The sequence below is a fragment of the Bos javanicus genome, chromosome 27, assembly GCF_032452875.1.
Source record: "Bos javanicus breed banteng chromosome 27, ARS-OSU_banteng_1.0, whole genome shotgun sequence".
Lineage (NCBI taxonomy): Eukaryota > Metazoa > Chordata > Mammalia > Artiodactyla > Bovidae > Bos > Bos javanicus.
The window spans coordinates 38,061,209-38,077,984 of record NC_083894.1 but is presented as its reverse complement, the minus strand read 5'-3'; the positions used below and the strand labels follow the sequence as shown (position 1 = coordinate 38,077,984).

The following is a 16,776-nucleotide window of genomic DNA, read 5'->3' as shown; positions in this document are numbered from 1 at the left end:
CCAGCCTTCCCAGACATGACCGCAGGCAAGCTAAGACAGGGACAACTGTTTCCACGGGGTCCTTTCTGAACTGTGGACCCACAGAGTCTGTTAGCATGTGAAGGTGGGGATCAAAAGCCACTAGATTCTAGGACCGTTTGCAACACAGCAGTAATAATGGAGCGAGAGCAAGGAGTACGGGCCTGTAAACACAAAACACGCCACGCCGGTGCCGCGAGCGACGCAAGCACTGCCAGTGCTGTGTCCTGGTGTTACTGACGTCGCCAATGACACTCAGGGCATAAAAACCACACAAATAAAGATACCTTGGGCGAGAACCCAGTGACAGCTGTTCTTAATTTCATCTCTTGGTGAACTCTCTGAAAGAAAACGTGCCTTGGTTATGTATGTTATGTAAACTGCTACGCTGTTAACTTGGGAGACAGACTCTAACATATCTTAATTACCTTAAATCTAAATGGCCTAAATATATCAATTTTAAAAAGGAGATTGGTAGAGTGGATTAAAACACACACACACACACACACAAGTACAGCTGTCTACAAGAAACTCACTTCAGATTTGACCAAATGACAAACAGAAAGGAAAAGGATGAGGAAAGACATATCGTGCAACCGTTAGTGAAACAGGAGGGGCCGGGTAAGACAAAGTAGGGGGACTTTTCTTGGTGAGAAGCTCCAGTGGTTGGACTTTTTCCAGTGGCTGAGAATCTGCCTTGCAATGCAGGGGATGCGGGTTCAATCCCCGGTCAGGGAGCTAAGACCCCACAGGCCGTGGAGCAACTAAGCCTGCGTGTTCCAATTACCGAATCCCACGCTGTAACGAGAGAGTCCATGTGCCGCAGTGAAAGATCCCACACGACACAGGGAAGATCCTACGTGTCGCAACTAAGACCCAACACAGCCTAATTAATTAATTCCTAGAGACAAAAAGGAACATTATCAAATAATACAGGCATCATTCCAACAGGAAGATATAATGACCCTAAATGCATATGCACCGAACAACAGAGCCACAAAACGCGGAGGGCAAAAACCAAGAAAGCTGAAAACAGAAACCGACAATTCCACAATCATGGTTGGAGACTTTGGTCCCCTCGTCAGCAACTTACCGAACCACTAGACACAAATCAGAAAGGATACAGAAGAAGTGAACAACAGAGTCAACCAACAGGATCTGACCAATATGTGCAGAATACTCCACCCAACAAAAGCATGACACATGTATTTTTGAAGCCCATGGAACTTCAGCAAGATAGAATATATCTTGGGCCATAAACAAACCAACAGTCTGAAAAGAAATGAAATTATATAGGGTGTGTTCTCTGATCATCATGAAATCAAAGGAGAAACGAGTAACAGAAAGACAAGGAAATCTCTATAAACACTCAGAAATCAAACAACATGCTTCTAAGTAATCCATGGGCTAAAGAGGGTGTCTCAGAGAGAGTAAAACAAAATACAGTCAATTAAATAGTTGAGTGTTATAGGACATCTACCAAGAATAATTATTTTGAAATTGATTTTCAGTCATGTGTTTCTGAGAGCATTACGCGGGCCTGTTACCTGTTAAGCTGTCCCTAATTCAAAATGAAATATGAGTAAGGGCCTGGCATGCTGCAGGGGCCTGTAAATACCTGTGGAGTGAATCAGTGCTTGGCTTTCTCTCTGTGGACAGAGAGGCAGGGCGCCGGAGCCAGGGCACCTGGGTTCAAGCACCAGCCGTGTAATTCTGGGCAGATGACTGCAGCTTTCTTTGCCCCTGTGTCCTTGCTTGCAAAAATGCATGATTGCAATAAAGACCGTCTCCCAGGGTCCTCGTGAGGACTGAAGTACATATACAGCAGTTAATACACAAAGCCCTTGAAGTGCGTGAATGTGAGCCAGAATATTATTTGGGGAGAAGGAAAGGAAGAAGAACGACTTCAGTTCCCCCCAGATGAAGATCACGTGCTGGTTACAGAGCGAAGGTCAAGCAGGTTTCATAATATTCCACCTGGAGAATCACAATTTCCAGAGACCCGCTCCCGGACAGGCATGGCCTTGAGAACTGCCTGTGAGGCTGTCTCAGCTCTAGGGCTGGCGTCTCCATCAGGGCGGCAGCTCATGTCTGCACCTGCTCGCCGGCATCCTCCAGGGGCTGCCCTGGTCCCGGCCCCCGAGATCCTGATCCAATGAGTGTGGCCGGGACACCCCAAGAGACTTCACGGTGCAGCGGAGGCCAGGAAGCATGCCTTAGAGACTGCAGTCCCATCGCCTCCACACTCGGGGGTTCCCACACCCTGCGAGGCCATCGCCGGAGCCCAGCACCCTGCTGCAGAACGGTTCTAGCAGGTGAGGGAAGACCTTCTCCACCCTGAAGCACTCTGATGCCTCACTCTGAACGGCACCAGGAAAGAAGCATTCCGGCTGCAGAGGCCTGGTATGACAGAGGTTCCGTCCTTCAGAGGCCTGCCATGAGCGTGAACGCCTATGAACAAGCCTGAGACCAAAGGAGCCTCCCACCCTCGACACCGACTGTCCTTAAAAGGGCCGTGCAGGGTGCTGTGTACCAATAAGGGTCTCGAGATGCCCTGTTTTCCCCATTTGATAAAATCCACTTTAAGGGACACTTCCCTGGCAGTCCAGTGCCTAAGACTTCACCTTCCTAATGCAGGGGTTGTGGGTTCGATCCCTGGTCAGGCAGCTAAGATCCCACATGCCCCGTGGCCAAAAAAAAATCCAAAACATAAACAACAGAAACAATGCTGCAACAAATTCGATAAAGATTTTCAAAATAGTCCACATTAAAATTAGGCTTTGAAACAGAGAAGAGTGAGAGAGTTCTCCTCATCCAGCTGGGCAGCCACGTCCATGGGTGACCCATGAAGGAGGCTGGAAAGGAACAGCTAGGGAAATTGGCAGAAAAGCAGAACGTGGTACCTGGAAAGCCAAGGAATGGAGGCGTTTTCAATGGACAGAGTTGGCATTCACAAGCCTCAACAACTACAGTTGAGACGTGAGTGAGGGTGAAGACAGAATTAGTGAGAAAACCAAAGTATCCCGATCTTGCAATACAGGAAGAATGGAAGAAAGAGAAGAAATCCAGCTGCATCAGATTAGTAACAGTGACAAATCCAGAGGCCAGCCTGCCGGCGCCCGGACAGCTGGCCCACACGCCACCTTGACCACCGGGCTCTCAGCACAACAGTCTGCACCCCACAGTGGTGCCTTCTCTGTTTCAAAGCCTAATTCATCACAAGCACTTAATAGAGTCCTGAGAGAGTGAAATGAATATACACAGCAAGAGCATTTACTTCAGTGTTTTGCTCTTTAATGTGAGGAATATTATTGACAATCTCATTTCAGGAGTCATTTCCAGGTGGGGCTTCCCTTGTAGCTCAGTCGGTAAAGAATGTGCCTGTAGTCCAGGAGACCCGGGTTCGATCCCTGAGTTGGGAAGATCCCCTGGGGAAGGAAATGGCAACCCACTCCAGTATCCTTGCCTGGAAAATCTCACGGACAGAGGAGTCTGGTGGGGGTCGCAAAGAGTCAGGCACGACTGAGCAACTAACACTTAACTTCCGGGTGGGGAAGTGGTAAAGAATCTGCCTGCCAATGCAGGAGACACAGGAGACGCAGATTTAATCCCTGAGTCAGGAAGATTCCCTGAGGAGGAAATGGCAACCCACTCCAGTATTCCTGCCTGGAGAATCCCACAGACAGAGGAGCCTGGTGGGCTACAGTCCACAGGGTCGCAGAGTCAGACACGACCAAGGGACTGAGCACAAACAAGTGCACACACGCAAAACGCTCTACTGACACTCCTTCAGGTTCCCAGATACCAAAGAAGACCGACAGCAGCAGCTGAATTTTGTCCTCCAAAAATTCACAGGCTAACCACCCCGAGCACCTCAGAAGATGCTGTGTTTAGAGACACGAGCTCTCAAGAGGTGAGCATGTCCCTGTGAGGCTGTTAGGGGGTCCTAATCCAATCTGACTGGTTCCCTTATATGATGAGGAGGTCAGGACACAGAGAGGCATGAGGGATACACGTTTGCAGGGAAGAGCACAGGAGGACACAGTAGGGGCAGCCGTCTGCAGGCCAGTGATAAAGTGCTCGGACGGAACTAAACCTGCCCACACCTTGATCCTGGACTTCCAGCCTCCACTGATGGTACCTGCCCTGCAGTCCCGGGACCAGTGATGGCCACCATCAGTCACACGGGACCCACTTCCCCGAGGATATCGTGCGTGTGCACAAGGGTGTGTACTTGTTCAGGAAATCTAATCGGAGAACTTACAATTTTCTAAAAAAATGAGCTTCATACAGTTTAGACATGAGAAAGACACAATATAGATCCTTCTACCCCCACCCCAAACACACACACGTGCGTGCACACGCACACACAGGCATGCACACGGGCCGCCCAGAATCTGCCCACCTCCGTTGACAGCAACTCGTCCCCTGGATGCTCAGAATCAAGTCTCCAGCATCAACCCCGACTCCCTGATCTTGCTCATCCATCCACTGGCAAACATGCTTGCTCCATTCTCAAAACATGCCCAGCATCCGACCACTGCCAAGCATCTCCCCTGTCCCCATACTGGTCCAGCCACACAACCTGTGCACGCTCTCTGTAACAGCCCCGGAGAGGTCGCCCAGCTTCTACCAGCTCCACGGTCTGCTCCCAACACAGCACCCAAAATCACCCTTCCAAAATTTAAGTCAGATCATGTTACCCACCTCAACTGAAAACCAGCCTGGATCTCCCCGTTTCACTGAGGCATGTAAAGTAAGTCCCCACAATGGCCCATGAGATATGCAGCCCCCTGGCCACCCACCGCTGGCTCCATCTCCCCTCTCTTCCCCAACAGCTCTGTCCAGCCCACACTGTCCCCATGTCGGGCACGGGGCAGGCTCCGGGCCGAGCCAGGGCCCCACCTCTCCTCTCTGGATCCTCCCCCCGCCCCCCGAGGTGTATGAAGGCCCAGCTCCCTCACCTTCTCCACATTTCTGTCCACCTGTCACGCCCCAGCACGACCTCATCTGATCACTGTATTTCAGACTGAAGTGTTCTCCCCAGAAGCCCTCCACTTGTGTGTGCACGTTAGTTGCTCAGTTTTGTCCAATGTTTTGTGACCCGCCAGGCTCCTCTGTGCATGGAATTCTCCAGGTAAGAATATTGGAACGGATTTTCCTGACCCAGGGACTGAACCCAGGTTCTGCCTCATTGCAGGCAGACTCTTGACCATCTGAGCCACAGTGCCTTTATTTCCCTGATAAAGGAACCCATCTTTCCTCTTGCTGTGTGATCTGCTCCTTCAGATTTATATTTACTCTCTTCCCCAATTGGAATGCAAACTCCATGAGCTGTGCTCTGTCTGGGTTTGCACTTCGGGCTCCCAGTGCCCGGGATGGTGCCCGGAGGAGCAGGAGCTGAGAGGCTGCTGCTGCTAACGCCCATGTGACTGCCTCGGGATTCACCACACGTCCTTTCAGGACGCCGAGGGTGAAGAGGCATCCTTTCACCATTCCTCCTGGGGAAGAAAGTTAACCTACATTCAGACGCCAACTCACACTTCCGCATGACGCTTCCTTTCTGAAGGATTATCTCATTTCTTTTTCCTCCTCAAGTTGAGAACTCTGAAGAGCTTAAATTTTATTCCTGAAAGCTTGTGCTTTAAGATTTACTCATGATCTGCCCCCAGAAACTTATATATCGGGTTAATATTTGAAAAGCACTACGAAATCAACTATATCCTAAAATACAGTATTGCTTTAGAAAGACAAACAATTTCACTTCAACCAACACCCCCAAATTGGTGACCATTCCACCTCCCAGCGGTAGCTGTGGGTCCAGAAAGAAAAGGATGCATTTCCTTTATTTCTGCTCCTGCTTGGTCCCACTGGTCCGGGGTCCCAAGAGCACTGGACATTCAGTTTCTGTCATGGGAGTGAGGACACGGTCCCCCCACCCCACCAAGGCAGGAGGGACCACCACATGCCAAGGTCACAACAGAGTCTGCATCAAGTTCAAAGGCGGGACAAGGGAGTCTGGGGCCAGAGAAACAAGCATCTAAATCGCAGTTAACATGATGAGTGGAGTCAGTAAGAATGATGGGTGAAATCTCAGACAAGAAAAATAGGCGGGCACTGAAGGACTCCACTACTCATAAACGTCAGCAGGCTTGAAGTCACAGCGCTAACAAAGGAGCCTGCAGCTTCCGCCCCAGGGCGTGGTCCTCGTCTGCGCTTGGAGTTCTCAGCACAGAAATGCTTTTTCACATGCCAACCTTGAGACCCTTCCCCTGCCTCCATCTCCCAAGAGGATTCTCATCAGGAAGACACTGCAGGGATTGCAAAATCATTGCACTCCCAGCCACAGGAGGCTTGGGGCTTGAGAATGGAACACGGCGGTCCCAAGGCAGGAACAAGAAAGAAGGAAAACTCACATCCTAAGATGTGCTGAAATAAATGCGAATACGGATAGTCACCCCAGGTTCAAAATTCTCTACATTATACACTTCCCAAGAGACACTCTCTTACATCAACAGACACATGCACAAAACTACGATTAGTCTGCTTAATACAGACACTGAAAAATGACCGCCGACAACCACAATATTAACACTGGGTTAGAACCGAACTCTAATTTCATGAGAAGAACTTTTCAAAACTTTTAACTTTGCATATATTAAATGGCATTTTGGACATGAGTCAAGAAAGGGAAATGAACTTACCACAACTGTGGTGTCTTAGGGAAGATTAATTATAATTCAGGAGAGTGTAAGAAGCCAGGGAAGGAGTCTAGAAAATGTCTGGGGCTATAAAAATGCCTCCCCCAGGCCCACCAACAAATAACAAAAATAGTAGTAATAATTAACACTTACTGTGCCGGGGATGCTATAAAAGCTTTATCTGTATGAACCCATATATCCTTGTGACAATCCCACGAGGTATTAGTAATGTCCACTTGGTGGCTCAGAGGTAAACAATCTTGCCTGTAGTGCAGGAGACCTGGGTTTGATTCCTGGGTCAGGAAGATCCCCCAGAGAAGGGAATGGCTACTCACTCCAGTATTCTTGCCTGGAGAATCCCATGGATGAGGAGCCTGGTGAGCTACAGTCTATGGGGTCGCAAAGAGTTGGACACGACTGAGCGACTTCCACTCACTCACTGTGCAGACAGACTGAGTGGAAGTCACTCTTTCTCTATTTACAGGGCGAAGAGCACACGCAGTCCCCTCTACCACAAAGCGTGCAGCCGAGTCTCCCACAACTGGGGGACTCACTGGGATCAGCACAACCAAACTGTCATGGATAAACCTCAGGCCCTGGGAAAGCCAGCTTCGTGCTCACGGCATCTCCCGTGCCAGTTAGCTAAACGGCTCAGCTGAGATCTAAATCCGGGCAGCCTGGCTCCCAAGCCAAACTCATGAAAGAAGCCCGCAGAAGGATGGGATAGTCTTATACATGTCCCCATCTGGGACACTGTGGAAAATGTATGCTGGCCTCCGCCCTGGTTCCAGGGGACCCTTGGGATGTCCTGGGTGACAGGAGTGTCTTTTGTTCTGTTGAGGTGACTCTGGGTGGGCTGCGGCTTGGGGGCTGGTCACTGGAAAGACAGAGACATGACTAGAAGCTTGGAGTTTTCAGCCCCACCCCACGTTCTCTGGAGAAGGGCTGGGAGTGGAGTTAACGATCCTTCAGGCCTGAGTGATGACACCTCCATAAAGATCCCAAAGGCATGGGGCTTCAGAGAGCAGCCAGGTCGGTGAACAGGTGGAGATGCTGGGGGGGTGGGACCCGGAGAGACCAGGGAGCTCCCGTCTCCCCACATGCCTGCTCTACAGATGGCTCCGACCTGGATGCTCATCAGCAACCTCCATTGCACCCTTTCATAATAAACCAGCAATTGAGTAAAATGTCTCTCTGAGTTCTGTGAGCTGCTCTAGGAAATTAACTGAACCCAGAAGGGGCCGTTGGAACTTCCAGCCTATGGCTGGTTGGTCACAAGCACATGTGATAACCTGAGGTTTGAAGTCAGGGAAGAGGGCAGTCTTGTGGGACTGAGCCCTTTACACCCGTGGAATCCGATATACCTCCAGGTAGAAGGTATCAGAACTGAGCTGAACTGCAGGACACCCAGCTGGTGTCGGAGAAGTGCCTGCTGGATGAGTGGGGAAGACACACACACACACACACACACAAACTGTAACTGGTGCAGAGCTCTTTTACCTGCCCATGAATCACAGCAGAATGGGAGGGTTTGCACTTTACATAGACCAAGATTGTAAAAACTAATTATATGCAGTTGTGATTGCAAATATGTCCAAGAAAAGACACTGGCTCCCCTTTCAAGGGCAGAAAATGCATCTCCTACAGGTGAAGCACAGAGACGAGCGACGGGGGCCAGGTCACTGGAGACGGGTTAACAGCAGAGAGAACACCGTGAAGCGGAGGGTAAGGGGTCCCCGGAAGAGGAGGAAGACGGACCATGGGCGTGGACTAGGATGGTTACTGCAAGAGAAATGCCAAACGCATATTAAATTAGCTTTCTACTTTAAAGACTCAAACACACAGAGATACAGACGAATAAAAGCGTCACATGAAATCATCACTGTCATTTACTGAATAGTAAGTACAGTGCTTCTTTGTATGTTCCGACCTTAAATTCCTAGTCACTCTCTCAGACAAAAAAAATCAAATGAGCAAAACTTGACTCATCAGACTGCAGAGCCACCCTCTTCTCCGTTTCAAAGGAAGCTTTCTCCTTGCTCCCGTGCAGGCCAATCCCTCTTCCTGTGCCGGATGCATTCATGTATTCATTCAACGAACATGTACCAGACACTCCACTTAAGTGTCAGGGCTACCAAGGGATACGAGAAGCGGTCCCTCAGCTCAGGCTAGCGAGGGACGCAGAAAGCTTAGCCATCATGGGACACAAGTGCTGTGAAAGAGGAGGAGATGGGGTTGGCGCCAAATACCCCATCTTGGGTTTTCACCAGCTCCCTCGACAAATTCATCTTTCTCTAGCCCTGTGAAGGAGTCGAGGATGTCCTTGGGAGTCCAGTGGTTAAGAATGTACCTTCCAATTCAGGGGACATGAGTTTGATCCTTTGTCCGGGAAGATTCCACAGGCCAAGGGGCAACTAACCTGAGCACCACACCTGCTGAAGTACAAGCACCCCAGAGCCCATGCTCTGTAACGAGAAGCCTGGGCACAGAAATGAGAGCACAGCCTACCAGCCCCAACTAGAGAAAAGACTGCAGCAGCAAAGACCCAGCCCAGCCAAAAATAAACAAACAAAACTTAAAAAGGAATGACCCATTCATTGAAAAAGGAGTTGAGTACCTCTGCTTTTAAACTTAAACCAAACAGAACCTCTCCCCTTCTATCTTCTTGCTAGGAACCTTTCACTGGGGAAGCAAAGCCGAGCTGTCGTCTCTCAGCTGTGGTGACTCACTGACAGTTTCCAGCCCTACCAGTTCTACCCGAAGCCTCACTCTGCAACTTGAATGGCAACAACAGGCGCGAAATTCTGCTCCAAGCTCAGAAAATGACCCATCGCCTCCCTGGACTAATTACTGCCTGGGCCAGCTGCCTTCACGGGCCATCTGCTCTCTTGATGTCCCCAAATATCTCTCACTTCTGGATCCGCGGGTGAGAGCCAAGAGCATCCAGCAGCCAGTCCTGACCAACAAACAGCCCTGCTCGCCCATGTGACTTCCCAGCCCCTCTTGAATCAGCACACGGAACAGTCCCAATTTAGGCAGCTAAATATATGGCGCATTGTGCAGACCGAGCTGCAGATGGGAAGCCACATATGCGAGGCTGCTGCAGCTCACACTGACTTTCACAAGACCTATTTTTGGAGAAGAAGGGAAAGGGGAGAGACAGGCTTTTAAAAAAGGCACCATCAACGGTAGGGTCTTTTTACAAGAGGAGGAAAAAGAGGTGCCTTGTTCTCCTCTTTCTTGACATTTGAAGCCCCCATTCCTCTTAGAGAAGTCCCGGGAGGGCTTTAAGGAAAGTTAGAAAGCAGAGTTAGATGCCGCAGGGACCAGGAGTCAGGCACACAGCATCAGAGCTGCGGGGCATCAGTGGAACGCAAGCTCCGCCAAACTGCTGTTTAGGGGCCAAGGATCCAGGGCCAGAGTCCTGCAGAGCTGATGAGGGTGACGGCACGGCTGTCTGCTGGGTCCTGCCCCCAGCCAGACACCTGCCACCCATCATGATGAGGGAGGACACAAAGAAGCTGTGCTCAGGCCTCTTCCAAGAGGCTGGTCATCGCCTTCCTAAGAATGACCCTCACCTCTGCAGGCTGGCAGCCTCTTCCAGCCCTGTTATTGAGGCTCAAGACTGCTCAAGACCGAGAACATGACCTACAATGTTATTTTTCTCGTCTGAGTCTCCAGAAGCAGGACAGAAATGCATGGACACCACCACCCTGGATTCAGCGTCTATCCCAAACATCAGATTCAGTCACTTTGTGGAGATCAGATGCTACTTTCCTTTTTAATCATGTCAACATCATTCAGGCGCTGCTATATCCTTTTGCAAAGTATAAGAGCAACAGATTATCGTGTCTGGAAACACAGCATCACCTATAATTCCACCACTTGCAAATAAAACTATAAATGCTTTGATATTTTCATCCTCTTAATTTTTATAGTTAGATGAAAACTTTATCAGTACTTTCACAGCTAAAATTACAGTTTTTCCCATGACACAGTTGTCCCATTCTATTAGTAGTTAATAAATGATTTTTGGTTTCTGTACAATAGAATACATTATGCAAAATGCCGGGCTGGGTGAATCACAAGCTGTAATCAAGACTGCTGGGTGAAGTATCAACAACCTGAGAAATGCAGATGATACCACTCTAATGGCAGAAAGCAAAGAGGAACTAAAGAGCCTCTTGATGAAGGTGAAAGAGGAGAGTGAAACAGCTTAAAATACAACATTCAAAAAATGAAGATCTTGGCGTCCAGTCCCATCACTTCATGGCAAATAGATGGGGAAACAATGGAAACAGTGACAGACTTTATTTTCTTGGGCTCCAAAATCACTGCAGATGGTGACTGCAGCCATGAAATTAAGAGACACTTGCTCCTTGGAAGCAGAGCTATGACAAACGTAGACAGCATACTAAAAAGCAGAGACATCACTTTGCTGACAAAGGTTCAGATAGTCAAAGCTATGGTTTTTCCAGTAGGCATGTACAGATGTGACAGTTGGACCATAAAGAAAGCTGAGCACTGAAGAACTGATGCTTTTGAACTGTGGTGTTGGAGAAGACTCTTGAAAGTCCCTTGGACAGCAAGGAGATCCAACCAGTCAATCCTAAAGGAAATCAACCCTGAATATTCATTGGAGGACTGACGCTGAAGCTGAAGCTCCAATACTTTGGCCACCTGAGGTGAAGAGCTGATTCACTGGAAAAGACTCTGATGCTGGGAAAGACTGAGGGCAAGAGGAGAAGGGGCGACAGAGGATGAGATGCTTGGACGGCATCACAAGCTCTGGGAGATACTGAAGGACAGGGAAGCCTGGTGTGCTGCAGTCCATGGGGCTGCAAATAGTCAGACACGACTTAGTGATGTAACAACAACAACGTGATTTTACCAGTCTCCTACTCTCAGGCATTTGGGTTGTTTCTTTTTTTTTTCACTATTACAAGCATTTCTGCGGTGAACCTTCTCGATGTAAACATTGACGGGCATTTTGAGAACAAGTCTTCAGAAATGAAAATACTGGGAAAAGGTATGAACATTTTAGCGGCTCTTGTCAGAAACTGCCTTACAGAATGGCTGCATCCATTTATATTCACATTACTAGGTATAAATGTTCATTTCACCCTACCAATGTCATGGACTGCCATTTTTATTAGGGCAATTTAATATTCAATTTTTAATTTTTATCTACTTCTCACTTTTGCATGTGATTTTCAGGCATCCATGTCTCTTCTGTATGATCTGTTCGTATCTTTTGCCCATTTATCTTTCATAGTATTTGTCTGGACTTAAAAGTTTAAGCAAGAACTGCTATCAGGCTCATTGTACCTTGAGCCACATAAAGTAGGGTCTGTTTAGATCGCACTCTGAGCATTTGATGTATGCCTCTCTGTTATTCACTCATCTGCAAAGGACATGACTGATTCTGAATAAATTTGGCACATAATTGAAGGGTACGAGACATACTTTTATATTCACACACTTTATGTGAGGCCACACACAGTCTGCTATTTTTCATGAATTCCAGGGCCATTGAGTTTGTGGGTAGAGATTCCTGAGATGAATGATTTCATTAAATATGGAGAGAAGGTCAAGCATACTCCATACTATTAATAAACTCTACATATTCAAAAGTTGAGGAGGTTCAACCATGAACTTGAAAATGAATAAAAAGTTCAAACTATTGCCTTTTGGGAACATTGGCAACTAGTGAGAATCTCTTAGGAAATGGCTGGAAATTCATAGGATTTCAGTAACAAAATATTACCTACATGAGAACTGTGGGGGCTCCTTTCAGAGGCGCCCACAGCCCTCATCCTAAGGTCTGCCAGCACAGCCCCCGGGGCCATGCCCAATGCACAGTAGACATTCAATAAATGTCTGTTGAATAAACACCTATCCCCGGGTGCCGAAAAAGGTCCATCTAGTCAAAGCTATAGTTTTTCCAGTAGTCATGAACGAATGTGAGAGGTGGACCATAAAGAAGGCTGAATGCCAAAGAACTGATGCTTTTGAGCTATGGGACTCTTGAGAGTCCCTTGGACTGTAAGGAGATCAAACCAGTCCATCCTAAAGGAAATTAGTCCTGAATGTTCATTGGAAGGACTGATGCTGAAGCTGAAACTCCGGCTGGCCACCTGATGTGAGGAACCAATTCATTAGAAAAGATCCTGATGCTGGGAAAGACTGAAGGCAGGAAGAGAAGGGGATGACAGAGGATGAGACGGTTGGACGGCATCACCGACTCGATGGACATAAGTTTGAGCACAGTCTGGGAGGTGGTGAAGGACAGGGAAGCCTGGCGTGCTACAGTCATGGGGTCGCAAAGAGTCAGACACGACTGAGTGACTGAAGAACAAAGGGTGCCAACCCCTCCTGCCTGATTCGGATCACATCTCCCGCCTCTCCCCTGTGTCCAGCTGACTCCCGCACCTGACCTGATTCGGATCACATCTCCCGCCTCTCCCCTGTGTCCAGCTGACTCCCGCACCTGACCTGATTCGGATCACATCTCCCGCCTCTCCCCTGGGTCCAGCTGACTCCCGCACCTGACCTGATTCGGATCACATCTCCCGCCTCTCCCCTGGGTCCAGCTGACTCCCGCACCTGACCTGATTCGGATCACATCTCCCGCCTCTCCCCTGTGTCCAGCTGACTCCCGCACCTGACCTGATTCGGATCACATCTCCCGCCTCTCCCCTGGGTCCAGCTGACTCCTGCACCTCATCCCTGTTGAGCCCCTGAACTCTGCACCACCTGCTCTGCATGGCCACCCTGCCATATGCTGCCAAGCCTCTGCGGGTCCTGACACCCGTTGGACTGGGTTTTGCCCTCAAAGCTTTTGTCCCTTCAACAGCAGCAGGAGGCCCAGCTGTGTTGTGGCCTCACATCTGGCCCACCCTGCAGCCAAGCTCCTAGCCCTCTGCCAATGGTCACCGACCAGCGATGGCACGCAGGCTTTTGGTTCTTATGTTTGAATGCTTGGCCTCGGGCTAATGACAGTGTGTTTGGAAGACGATTTCCAAACTGGAAACTCATCATTCAGGCAGTCAGTTGACTACGGTCAGAAACATGTAAACAAGAGTTCTTTGTATTTCTGTCTGTTGAATTAATCTTATAGTAAAAGTAAGATATAGGTCTTCATTCTTCCAGCCTCTGCCCACTTCCCCATCCAGTCTCTGCCAGTATTGGTGTCTCATATAAGAAAGACATGATTTAGCACTTACATAAAGGGGAAAGAGGTCTGATATCAATAAATACCACTGCTGCCTAAAATCCCTTTTGAAAAAGTGTGATGTTAAGTATGTTCCTGGAAGCGTGTTCACTACACACCCTGGAGAAATGCCTACGGAAAAGCCCAGGGGACTTCCTGATGGTCCACTGCACGCCATCCTCCGTACTTCCACACAGGGGCAAGGGTTCGATCCCTGCTTGGGGACCGAAGAAACTGCTGCCTCGAAGCATGGCCAGAAAAAAAAAAAAAACAAGCCCAGGATTCTATTGCTGTTGTTGTTCAGTCGCTAAGCTTTTGGTTGGACCCCAAAGCTACCACCTGCCAATGTACTGAGCCCTATCCTGCCCTCCTGTTCCATGGCTGCAGCCTTGATGCAGAAGTCTTCGCCACCTCAACTATTTTTAAAGCTTTTTCATTAATCTCCCAGCCTTTGCATTTTTTTGAGGACAGAGATTATATCATATTTATTTTTAAGTAGCTTTACTGAGATGTAATTCACATACCAAACAATTCACTGTTTCAACTGTACAAGTCACCCCTTTTTTTTTTTCACTGTATTTACAGAGTTTTGCAACCACTCAGTTCAGTTCAGTTCAGTCGCTCAGTCGTGTCTGACTCTTTGTGACCCCATGAATCGCAGCATGCCAGGCCTCCCTGTCCATCACTAACTCCCAGAGTTCACTCAGGCTCACGTCCATCGAGTCAGTGATGCCATCCAGCCATCTCATCCTCTGTCGTCCCCTTCTCCTCCTGCCCCCAATCCCTCCCAGCATCAGAGTCTTTTCCAATGAGTCAACTCTTCGAATGAGGTGGCCAAAGTACTGGAGTTTTCAGCTTTAGCATCATTCCTTCCAAAGAAATCCCAGGGCTGATCTCCTTCAGAATCGACTGGTTGGATCTCCTTGTAGTCCAAGGGATTCTCAAGAGTCTTCTCCAACACCACAGTTCAAAAGCATCAATTCTTCAGCGCTCAGCCTTCTTCACAGTTCAACTCTCACATCCACACCTGACCACTGGAAAAACTATAGCTTTGACTAGATGGACCTTTGTTGGCAAAGTAATGTCTCTGCTTTTCAATATGCTATCTAGGTTGGTCATAACTTTCCTTCCAAGGAGTAAGCGTTGTTTAATTTCATGGCTGCAGTCACCATCTGCAGTGATTTTGGAGCCCCCAAAAATAAAGTCTGACACTGTTTCCACTGGTTCCCCATCTATTTCCCATGAAGTGATGGGACCAGATGCCATGATCTTCGTTTTCTGAATGTTGAGCTTTAAGCCAACTTTTTCACTCTCCACTTTCACCTTCATCAAGAGGCTTTTTAGTTCCTCTTCACTTTCTGCCCTAAGGGTGGTGTCATCTGCATATCTGAGGTTATTGATATTTCTCCCGGCAATCTTGATTCCAGCTTGTGTTTCTTCCAGTCCAGCGTTTCTCATGATGTACTCTGCATAGAAGTTAAATAAGCAGGGTGACAGTATATAGCCTTGACGTACTCCTTTTCCTATTTGGAACCAGTCTGTTGTTCCATGTCCAGTTCTAACGATTGCTTCCTGACCTGCGTACAGATTTCTCAAGAGGCAGGTCAGGTGGTCTGGTATTCCCATCTCTTTCAGAATTTTCCAGTTTATTGTGATCCACACAGTCAATGGCTTTGGCATAGTCAATAAAGCAGAAATAGATGTTTTTCTGGAACTCTCTTGCTTTTTCCATGATCCAGCAGATGTTGGCAATTTGATGTCTGGTTCCTCTGCCTTTCCTAAAACCAGCTTGAACATCAGAAGTTCACGGTTCACGTATTGCTGAAGCCTGCCTTGGAGAATTTTGAGCATTACTTTACTAGCATGTGAGATGAGTGCAATTGTGCAGTAGTTTGAGCATTCTTTGGCATTGCCTTTCTTTGGGATTGGAATGAAAACTGACCTTTTCCAGTCCTGTGGCCACTGCTGAGTTTCCCAAATTTGCAACCACTGCTGCTGCTGCTAAGTCGCTTCAGTTGTGTCCGACTCTGTGCAACCCCAGAGACGGCAGCCCACCAGGCTCCCCCGTCCCTGGGATTCTCCAGGCAAGAACACTGGAGTGGGTTGCCATTTCCTTCTCTAATGCATGAAAGTGAAAAGTGAAAGTGAAGTCACTCAGTCGTGCCTGACTCCCAGTGACCACATGGACTACAGCCCACCAGGCTCCTCCATCCATGGGATTTTCCAGGCAAGAGTACTTAAGTGGGGTGCCATTGCCTTCTCTGTTGCAACCACTACCACCATCTAATTTTGGAGCGTTTCATTGCACTAAAAGGAAACCTTGTAGCTATATTAGCAGTCACTCCTCACCCCTCTTCCCACCCACCCACCTGAGGTCCTAGGCAACCAGCAATCTACTTCCTGTCGCCACAGACTTGCCTCTTCTGGACATCTCAGGTAAGTGGATCACACAATATGTGGTCTTCTGTACGTGGAGTCTCTTCACTCAGCATCATGTTTTCAAGGGACGTACACTTTGCAGTGTAGATCAGTCGTTTGTTTCTTTCTGTGGCAAGTAATTTTGCACGGAAGTCATATGGTGTGCATCAGTCCGTCCAAAGGTGGACATGTGGGTTGTTCCCACCATCCGGCTGTCATGAATATCTGTATCCAAGTTTCTGTGTGAACATACATTCTCCTTTCTCTCGAGTCATACCTTTAAGCAGAACCACTGGGTCATGCAGAAACTATGTTTCCCACATTGAGGAACTGCCAAACTATTTCCCAAACTGTCAGCCCTCTCGAATATCCCCTAAATCCTGCTATCATAGTGTCCAGGCTAGCCACAATTAAAAATGGTCAATA

General features: G+C 48.3%; 1 protein-coding gene and 1 non-coding gene across 8 annotated transcripts in view; both read right to left on the bottom strand.

Moving 5' to 3' along the window:
- Positions 1–16,776, bottom strand: part of CSGALNACT1 (chondroitin sulfate N-acetylgalactosaminyltransferase 1) — a 337,768-nt gene that overhangs the window by 57,758 nt on the left and 263,234 nt on the right. The gene's annotated exons all lie outside the window — the stretch shown is intronic.
- LOC133240159 (U1 spliceosomal RNA) lies at positions 7,201–7,365 on the bottom strand. The gene has a single exon (XR_009734140.1). It is a non-coding gene; the product is annotated as a U1 spliceosomal RNA (small nuclear RNA).